The sequence below is a fragment of the Astatotilapia calliptera genome, chromosome 19, assembly GCF_900246225.1.
Source record: "Astatotilapia calliptera chromosome 19, fAstCal1.2, whole genome shotgun sequence".
Classification (NCBI taxonomy): domain Eukaryota; kingdom Metazoa; phylum Chordata; class Actinopteri; order Cichliformes; family Cichlidae; genus Astatotilapia; species Astatotilapia calliptera.
This window is the reverse complement of record NC_039320.1, coordinates 7,692,284-7,701,325: the sequence shown is the minus strand read 5'-3', so window position 1 is coordinate 7,701,325 and position 9,042 is coordinate 7,692,284.

The following is a 9,042-nucleotide window of genomic DNA, read 5'->3' as shown; positions in this document are numbered from 1 at the left end:
AAAAGCACTAAATCACACCATAAAATGTTGGTTTGGAGCAAATCTGAAACATGAACCAGGGTAACATGTACACCAGTCGGGGATAATAAAGCGTCAGACTAAAGGTGATTTGCACCACGGTCTGCAGTGTTTCCGGCTCATCACATCCTGCCCCTTCATCCTCTCATATTACTCCAATCCAATAAAAAAATCAGTCATGAGAAAACCCTCAATATGAAAGTGAAACTACTGGTACGAACATCTGTGCTTAGTCCATTTATTCCCAGGGAGTGAGTAATTCCTCTCGCACACTTGCACAAACACACTTAAATAAATGCTCATGTGATTCAAACTTCCTGTTTGTCTCTGATGTTATTGAGCGGTTTCTGTTTAGTCTGTTCAGAAGACGATGACCCGTGGGACCACACGTGAACACAAGTGTTGAATGTTCACGTTATTCTTTCGTAAAATTCACCGTGCTGTTAGCTCCTTCTCAGGCTGTTTGCTTTTACTCCACATGTCGATGCTGATAGGTTTGACACCTTGTTTCCCAGAAGAGATGTTAATCTGTCTGCGATGAAGCTGACCGCATCGTTTTACTGTGGAAACGTTGGAAATGCATCCCGACACTGTTATACCAAAAATAATGTTGCCTTGGCTTTTGTGCAGAGGAAAATTCTCCGTTTTACAATCTGCAGCATGATGGCATTAAACTTGTCGTTGCTTACTTGAAGCCCAAAAGCTTATTATCACTGTTAGCAGAGCAGCTTTGAGAGTAGCTGTGATTTTATTGGTACTTCAGAGCCCATCACGGTTCATCCAGCAATCAATCAATCAATCAATCAATCAATCAATCAATCAATCAATCAATCAATCAATCAATCAATCAATCAATCAATCAATCAATCAAAGCTTTATTCGTCACATGCAGGTTGCCCTGCAGTGAAATAGGACCCCCCCCCGACCTTACACATATAGCACAAACATTACATGGGGATACAGGTCAGAGATTGGTAGAATCAGAAAAAAACATTGAAATGTACACTACACTGGGGAAAGTACAAGAGAAAAAAAAGAGACTCCTACTCATGCTATGCTTCCATGGTAGGACAGCATGAGAACAGGAAACAAAAAAAACTCCTCTGCACAAGAAGCACATAAATGTCCACAGCACAACATTGTGAAGACATGACAAGCCACAGGGGTGGGTGGGGGTTGAGGAGTAATCCGAAGCGAACACAGCAGCCACCCTGCACAGCGCTACCATTCCAGCGCGGCACACAGACCCGCCGTGCTGCCCCTTCAGGAAACAAGCATCGAAGGCGTTTGGAAGGGAGGGGGGATGAGTGTGTGCTTATCAGTGTAAGTGTACGTGTGTGCGTGTCCAGAGTTCAGCGGAGACAGTGTCCTTCGCTCTATCAGGCTAAGTAAACAGTCTGCCAGCCAACCCAGGTGGCCTTCATGGGACGGGAAGAATAGTCATCACACAGTCGTTATCAGGGAGTTGTTTTGGTGGGCTCCAGCCTTGGGCCTGCAGCTGGCGCCGTGGTGTCCGAATGTTGAATATTGTTAATTTCTGTTTTGTGAGCAGCTCGAATTTTAGCACTCTGAGACAGGTCCCTCAACTTCGCGTTGAAGAGCTGCGAGCCTCCCCATGATGGTATCAAACTTCAGTTCCAAGGTGTTGTCAGTCTTTTGATTCTGAGACTTCACAACTGCAGTGATCCGTTCTGCGATGTTTTCCAACTGTCGCTCAAGGGTGTCATTTTGAGCAGGCCTTTCTCTGATGTTTCCCCTCATACGCTCAATGGTGTTGTTTTGAGCCTTCACAGCAGCAGTAAGCGTCTCCAAGGTGTTGACCATATTACGTTCGTTGTGAGAGGTCGCACCTCGTCCCCGCGCTTCGAATCCAGCGGGCAGCCTTGTGGGGGTTTGAACAGCCGGTTCCGCTCTCTTATTTCTCCGATAAAGCAGGGCTAGGCCAACGCCGATCAGCATGAACCCTGTTATCATGGTTCCGAATAGGTAGATATCTTCAGCGTCCTCGATCGACAGTCCCGCCAGGCACACGGTCCTCCAGTTCTGCCACCCGTCCATCGTGTAACCGGCAGGGAAAGTCCCTCCAGGGCACTCAGGCTCTCCCGAGCCCCGACTTCTCGTTGAGAAAAGGGTGTCAATAGCACTCAGGGACCAGTTGATCAAATCCATAATTCTCTTTTAGGTTTAGAGAACGACAGTTACATGATCTGTGCTTTTAATAAAAAGAGTGATTGTAATTGGTTGGCGTGTGGGCTGAAGCATGTTAAAAAGCCTGCAGGTTGCATTTAAGTGAAGAGCACAGTGAGAGTAAATATTATTCTATGAAATTAAGTCATATGTTCTTGGCAAGCCCTGCTGTTTGTCTGCAGCAGGTATTTCAATCTGCTGCTGGAATCTTTACACAATCATGACATCAGCAGCGACGTGTGTCATCATAACTCTTGTCCGAACTGACAGGGATGGCGGAAATTTTGGACGAGAGGAAATCCTTCGTGCATCTGTTTAAATGCTCAGAGCCTGCACGGTGGATGAGCGAGGATGTTCTTGTGTTATAAGACAGCTAAGGCCCTCTAATCGTTTCATGAGCCCAGCAGAGTCCCAACGGTCACAGAAGGCTGATTATTATTAAAGAATTCATCTTCCTTCAGACGTTAAGACACTGAGGGGAGATTGATTTAAAAAACACTCCTCCTGGTGAGCCTCGGTCTTTGAGAACAAGCAATCGTATGTATCATGAGATCTCACAGGCCAGCGAACATGAATACTTCCCATTTCTTTACTGTTCTGCTGGACTACACTCCAGGGAGTGCTGACTTTCACAGCCATCCAGGGCTCAGATGGCACGGAAACCTGGCAAACGCAGATGCTCACCTGGGCGTTTCCCTCTGTGGTGGGCTCCTGTGAGGCTGAGCACCTCTGTGGGTTTATAAAAGCCAAAGAATGTTTAAAAATCATTTAAACGCCACACTGGCATATGAAAAATAATTAAAGTCTACTCAAGAATGATAATTTGACAGCTTTACAAGGCAATAAAACCGACTTTTATTGCTCACGGCAAATAAAGTCACTGCAACTGAGAACTGACAACCAAACCTGTGCTGATGGAGCTGCTCTTTGCACATTTGTTCTTGTCAGTGTACAGAGAAGCTGGATGTGTTACACACCAGAGAAAACATACGAATCGCCCCCTGCACACACACACACACACACAACTCCACCCCCATCGGCTGTATAACAACACACCAGAATGTGAGTCCTGTGGTTTGAAGTGGAAAAATGGCTCTAAATCAGAGAACCGCCAGTCACAGGCGAGCTACAGCTGACTTCCAACAATCACTGCTAGGATTCATATGCAGGCACATGTATGCATGCACACCTCTCAGGCAGAGCCTTCTAGTTCATACTCGCATCAGTGATAGAGAGCAGCCCGAGGAATAGTGGAGGGGAGAGAGAGGCTATACAATTAAGCAATTACAAACTTTGGGGTCCCGCATTTTCCATGACTTAATCTCAGCAGCTTCTGTGTTCACTATGGAGGCTCCGCAGCGTCTCCTGGAAAGAGGCCTGAGAGAGGGAGATGGTGGTTTCTGACATAGATGGATGCGCATCCCACTTCCCCGGGGTTTGGTGGTTCAGGCATCCATCATACATCTCTAGACAACATAAATGCTCCTGCTTCAGTGAGGATAAACGATGCTCAGACTTTTTTCATTATCTCCAGCCTCACGTTCCTCTCCCATACATCCTCACCTTTTTCATTCGCTCTTCTCCTTTGAGCTTTCTCACTTTCCATCACTTCATCTGTAATTTACCGTCTCCTTCACAGTTACCTTCTGCACATTCTTTGTTTTTTACAAAGTTATCTGGATGAAAGGGGCTGGGCTTTAGGTTTGTGCAAGCTGAAATACAGCCCGTCTGTGCAGGGTTATGTAAGACTTTGCATGACTGCGTTTCACAGCTCCCACCTGGTCTCCACAGGCTGCAGCCTGCATGGCATTGAGCTTAGCCCAACTATATTTCACGGGAGGCTATGTAAAGGAGGAGGAAGATAATGTGCCGTGCCTCTTACCTCTGCTCGATGTTTTTTGCACATGTCGGCTCCCCGAGCTCAAACGGAGCGACTGTAAAATCTATTTAGGTCAGACCTATTACATTTCAAGCCTTGTTCTTTGTCTCGGCAATTTAAGGGGCTCCGAGCACCCCGACTCCATTTGTCTCCATCCAGTAGATGTTTCTATATTTTGCATGAAAAATTGTTTAAAGGACACAAGCAGGACAGTGGTACAACACAGAAATGAAAAGGTTTTAAGCATTAAAGGTTGGCTCAGTATGCACAACTAGCTTAAAGAATCTTAGCGTAAATTAGATGCTTCAGCAACAGGTAAGAGCACAGTTCTTACATGCAGATTTTTCATTTTTGACTGCTTGGACGGAAATGACATCGTTAACATAACACAGCCTAGTTATATTTGTTCTATGACAAATTATTCACTTTTACGGCTGAGCTCATAATCACAAGAAATCATCACTTGCTGCAATTTGTCACGGTGCTAGCATCCCATTTTGGATACCTTGTGCCGAAGCAGTCGACTGTAATGATTCCATCGCGCTTATTCCAAAAGAAATATCCTCCGAGTGTGCTTTCATGCGCACAAGTCAAGCGTGCATGCACAACACGAGTGTTTCCAGCTACGTAGGCATCTATAGAAACGCAGTTCTGGAGAAGAGCCACGGCAGCGGACGGCTTCATGTGGACTTCAGATGTTTGAAAAAGTAAAATTCCACAACACCAGCCAGCAATGCAGCAGTTTGACATGTAGGGTACGCTATGGGCAGATCACAAGGAGTCAGTAGGGACTTCTGACATCTGAAGTGAAGACTTCAGCAGACAGGCCACTTCAGATGTGGAGGATGCGGGCACGTAGAGGTCAGAGTCTTATCGTAAACTTGGGACCATCCATCCTGGAAATACAGAGATTTAAGTGCAGGCTGTACCTGTCAACACAACCCAGGAGCTTCAGACTGAGAGTCTGGGCACTGCACTAACACGGCTAACAAGCGTGCATGCAGCCACAGTGGCAATTGTGGCTTTAAGACGTCTATCACGGTGCCTATTGTGTTACTTTTAATTGCTGATGGTGGAAAAAGAGTCTGGGAAACACTACATTTGAACCTATTTGTTGTTTATCGTCTTATAAACTGACAATTTTCTGTATTTTCCCCACTGCTCCAAACTTTATTTCCTCCCGTGTCATTAGATCAATATCATAAATGTCATGCAATGCACATTTTCAGCGTCCAAGAATAAATGAGCTCCACACAAAGCTCCTATAATGCAGACAGCAGCTAATGCAGGGCTGATTTTCAATCACACAGCTGAAAATGCGAGAGTCTGTTGAATGTGGGGAAGAATAAAACCAGCATCGTAAAAGTGCACTGAATGCACTCAAACGGGTCAGCAAAATGTGTACTGGGAACATGTTTTCTATTAATTGAAGACAAACTGCTTGCAGACACACTGGTGTGGCCCTTTAAAGGCAGCTGAATAGTATTTTTACATGACAGGAACTTTTATATATTGTGACATTTATATAGCACACGTCACATAAATCCTGTTATTTGGAATGTGTGCTTCAAACCTGAGTGCAGGAATACTCCGAAACAGGAATTCGAGGATTCTAATTTTGGTGTGCCGGCCCCCAGCCTGGTGTCCTTCCAGCTGCTCCCATATGTTGTCCTGACAGACATTCCTGGGCTGTCTGTCACAGCCGGAGCTCAGCTCGTCTCCAAGCAGCACAACGAGACAAAGGAGGAATTAAAAATGAGTTTGGGTGTGATCTTTACCTCTAAGGTGTTTGATGTGTCAGCAGCGTCCACGTGGGTGGAGTTTTCCTTTACTCATTCATTTGTACATGTACACACATATGCTGTCTGCGGCTAAAGGAATAAATATTACGTTTCAAAGCAGAAGAACAGAGTAATTATTTGTTTAGTGATTCCTATATGACTCTTTACTGCTCAGCTGCTCCAGGCTGAATATCACAGATAGTCAGTGAGATTCAAAAACAGCACCCCAGACAGCAGTTATCAAGCAGAGACTGACTGAATCAGCTTGTATTACCAGTAGAACAATAAGAAAAACATTTTCCTCAATTTAGCCGTAGGAAGCAGCAAATTCTGCACCCGAGATCAGAATCTGTGTTTTATCTCCAATAAATACATTTTAATGGGACGTAAGAGCCGAGATGAGCGAGGACTGTCATTACATGCTCCATTAGGGTTGTAAAGAGAAAAATATGGACGCGCACTTTAGATCATAACGCCGGCGGTTGTCACATAATCTCCTTTTCTCCTTTCCTGCTGTTTTCCTGGACCGCCACATGGCTAAAGTTGCGGTGCGGCCTCAGCAATGAGGTCTCAGGCCAGGCTGTAAAATTTATGAACCCCTGACTCTGAATGTGGACATCGGCGATTCCAGCCTGAAGATAATGTTGGAGCTCCGTTCATTTCAGGCAAGCAGACTCGCAAAGATTACACCTGAGATGTGTCTGGACTTCATGCCCTTTATGACCTGCTGACAAAGTGTCTGAGTGCCACTGCCTAATAACATCTACACCCAAGTCTGTCCACGCTCATTAATCGCAGTGGAGTGATAACATTTTACACTTTAAAGAGTCCGTTTTGCTTATCGTGTCTGTGTCAGCTCAGGAGGCCTCCCCGTAACGCTGTGACTGACTGTTATGTGGGGGCACGGCGCTCGGGGTCTGACTTTTATACCGTCTGCCCTGCAGGAAAAGTCTTTAAACTGACAGGAAATATTTAGACAGCGAGATCAGCTCTGGTGAAATCACAGCCCCAGTGAGACCAGACAGAGCTGTGGACACTGCACAGTAATTTGTGGACTGCTACATTATGAAATCATAAGAATGTTTTCCTTGGTACTGACCAGCCAAGTCTGCAGCAGAGCTTACACATAGTAGGCAGAGTTTGACATTTTCTGTTAGCCTTTCTGACACAAAAAGACAACAGAGAGATCTTAAGGGGGGATTTTTGGGCTTTCTTTCGTGTAAGAATCAGTTGCACAACCACAAAATATAAAGTTTCCAAAGTTTTGAGGCAGTTTGGGAATATGCAAATGGGAGTTGACTGATGTCTCCCAAAGTTGCATTTCTGCTTTGCTGTACTTGTAGAGGTGGGATGATGTTCTCTCTAACGGTGCATAAAGTTCGGTCACAGTGTGCAGTGATGCCAACACCAACAGATCCCTACTGATAGGCACCAACATATAAAAAAAGATGGTAAAACACTTTTACTCTCTCAAAGCAACCACTGGGGGCACCAAAGTGACTGAAAGTCGCCAAACCCCCAATAATTGTTGTTACTTACATATTCCTTTTCTTTAATGACCACTTAAACACTTTAGACTAAAAGTCACATTTTAACCATTTTATTCTCTACACAAAGCAGTTTATCAAACATCTGCAGCCAGTTTAGAATCATCAAGTAACCTAACATGCATCGACTCGTCAACCCAGCAAGCTGAACTGGTGCTCATTACAGGTGAACATTTTAATGTGGGAATCTATGGGAAATTATACTTGGAGCTAACTTTAGGTAGACCCTCAAGAAACTCCAGTTTTTGACTTTTAAAAATATTGTCCAGGCCATGTATTAATAATATGGAAACCCTTAGAGGTAATATTATAAAAACTGTGGGGTAGCTGCTGCGGTTTATCAATCACAAGTATCTTTGGGCTGAAGCACCTTTCCATATGTTTTAAGCCGTAAACAGCTTTGAGTTTCAGCTCTTTCTTGCTTATTGGGCTTAGTGCATCACTCTGATAGCAGATTTTTGTGGGCACAAAACAAAACAAGAAGATGGCAGACTCCAAAAACAGGGCTAAAAGTGCATCGTGGACTATTATGGACAAAGGAACAAGTCTGACACATGTTTTGTCACCTTTGCACCTTCCTGCAGGCGAAAGTACAGCAATACCTCTGAAATCTGCTTAAACAAGTATATATGTATAAATTTCTCTCACAGCACATCCTCGCTACAGTAAATTAAAAGTAGAAATATGTCAGATAAAGACATTAGTCCCTTTCCATCCTTCAGTGAGGCTGACTTTAATCAGTGATTTATAACTGAGAGAAAATGTGAGGTTGCATCACTCAAAGTGCAGTTAATGAGGCGCTGTCAGACGACGAAACACAGAAGCTCGTATCAGACTCTGTACACTCCATCTCAACTCTGACTGGAGTATTTCCAGCAGCATTTCCAGCGTTCATTATCATCGTGTCATATGTGAGTAAAAAAGTGGGGGTTTTCTCAGCTCGTGCCGTTCGTCGGTCCCGTGATCCCTGCTTCTGCAGGAACATGCGCATTTGTGTACGTGTGTTTAGCTGAGGGATGCACGGCCGGTGTGCATGTGTGTGTCCTCGGTGTGAAGTAATCACAGCAGTTTATCGCGCAGATTCAGACGGCTCAGTCAGACAGTGTTTGGTTCCTCGTCAGATTGCAGGAACTCCCGCTCTTTCTGTGGGTTAGACACATAAATAACCCGTGTCAGTTAGATATGTCTGTGCAAACACAGTGCTGCTTTCTAGGGGCTTTTACATACATTTGTACTATACACATACTGCTTTGACTTTACTTCTGTCCGGCTCTCCTTCATGTCCACAGAGAATACAAAGGCTCTAGCCCACGCACATACAGGAGCCGAGGTGGAAACCTGAATCCATCTGCTTCTGATTACTCTAATTGGGCAGAGAGTTTGAGGAAATGTGCGACAGTTGAATACAGGGTAGCTAAACCGACCCTGGTGAAAACTGAGTTGAAAACCGAGAGCCTGAGGTCACACCAGCATCTGCAGTTTGGGTTTGCTTCACTTGCATGTGTGCATGACTGGTTAAGTTATGTCTGGCTTTTAATTTGAATCATTTGCCTCTTTAGCTCACACGCAAAGAGTTAACAGAAGTCCGGAGATGAGTCAAGAAGTCATTGTGAGCCAGACTGAATCAATA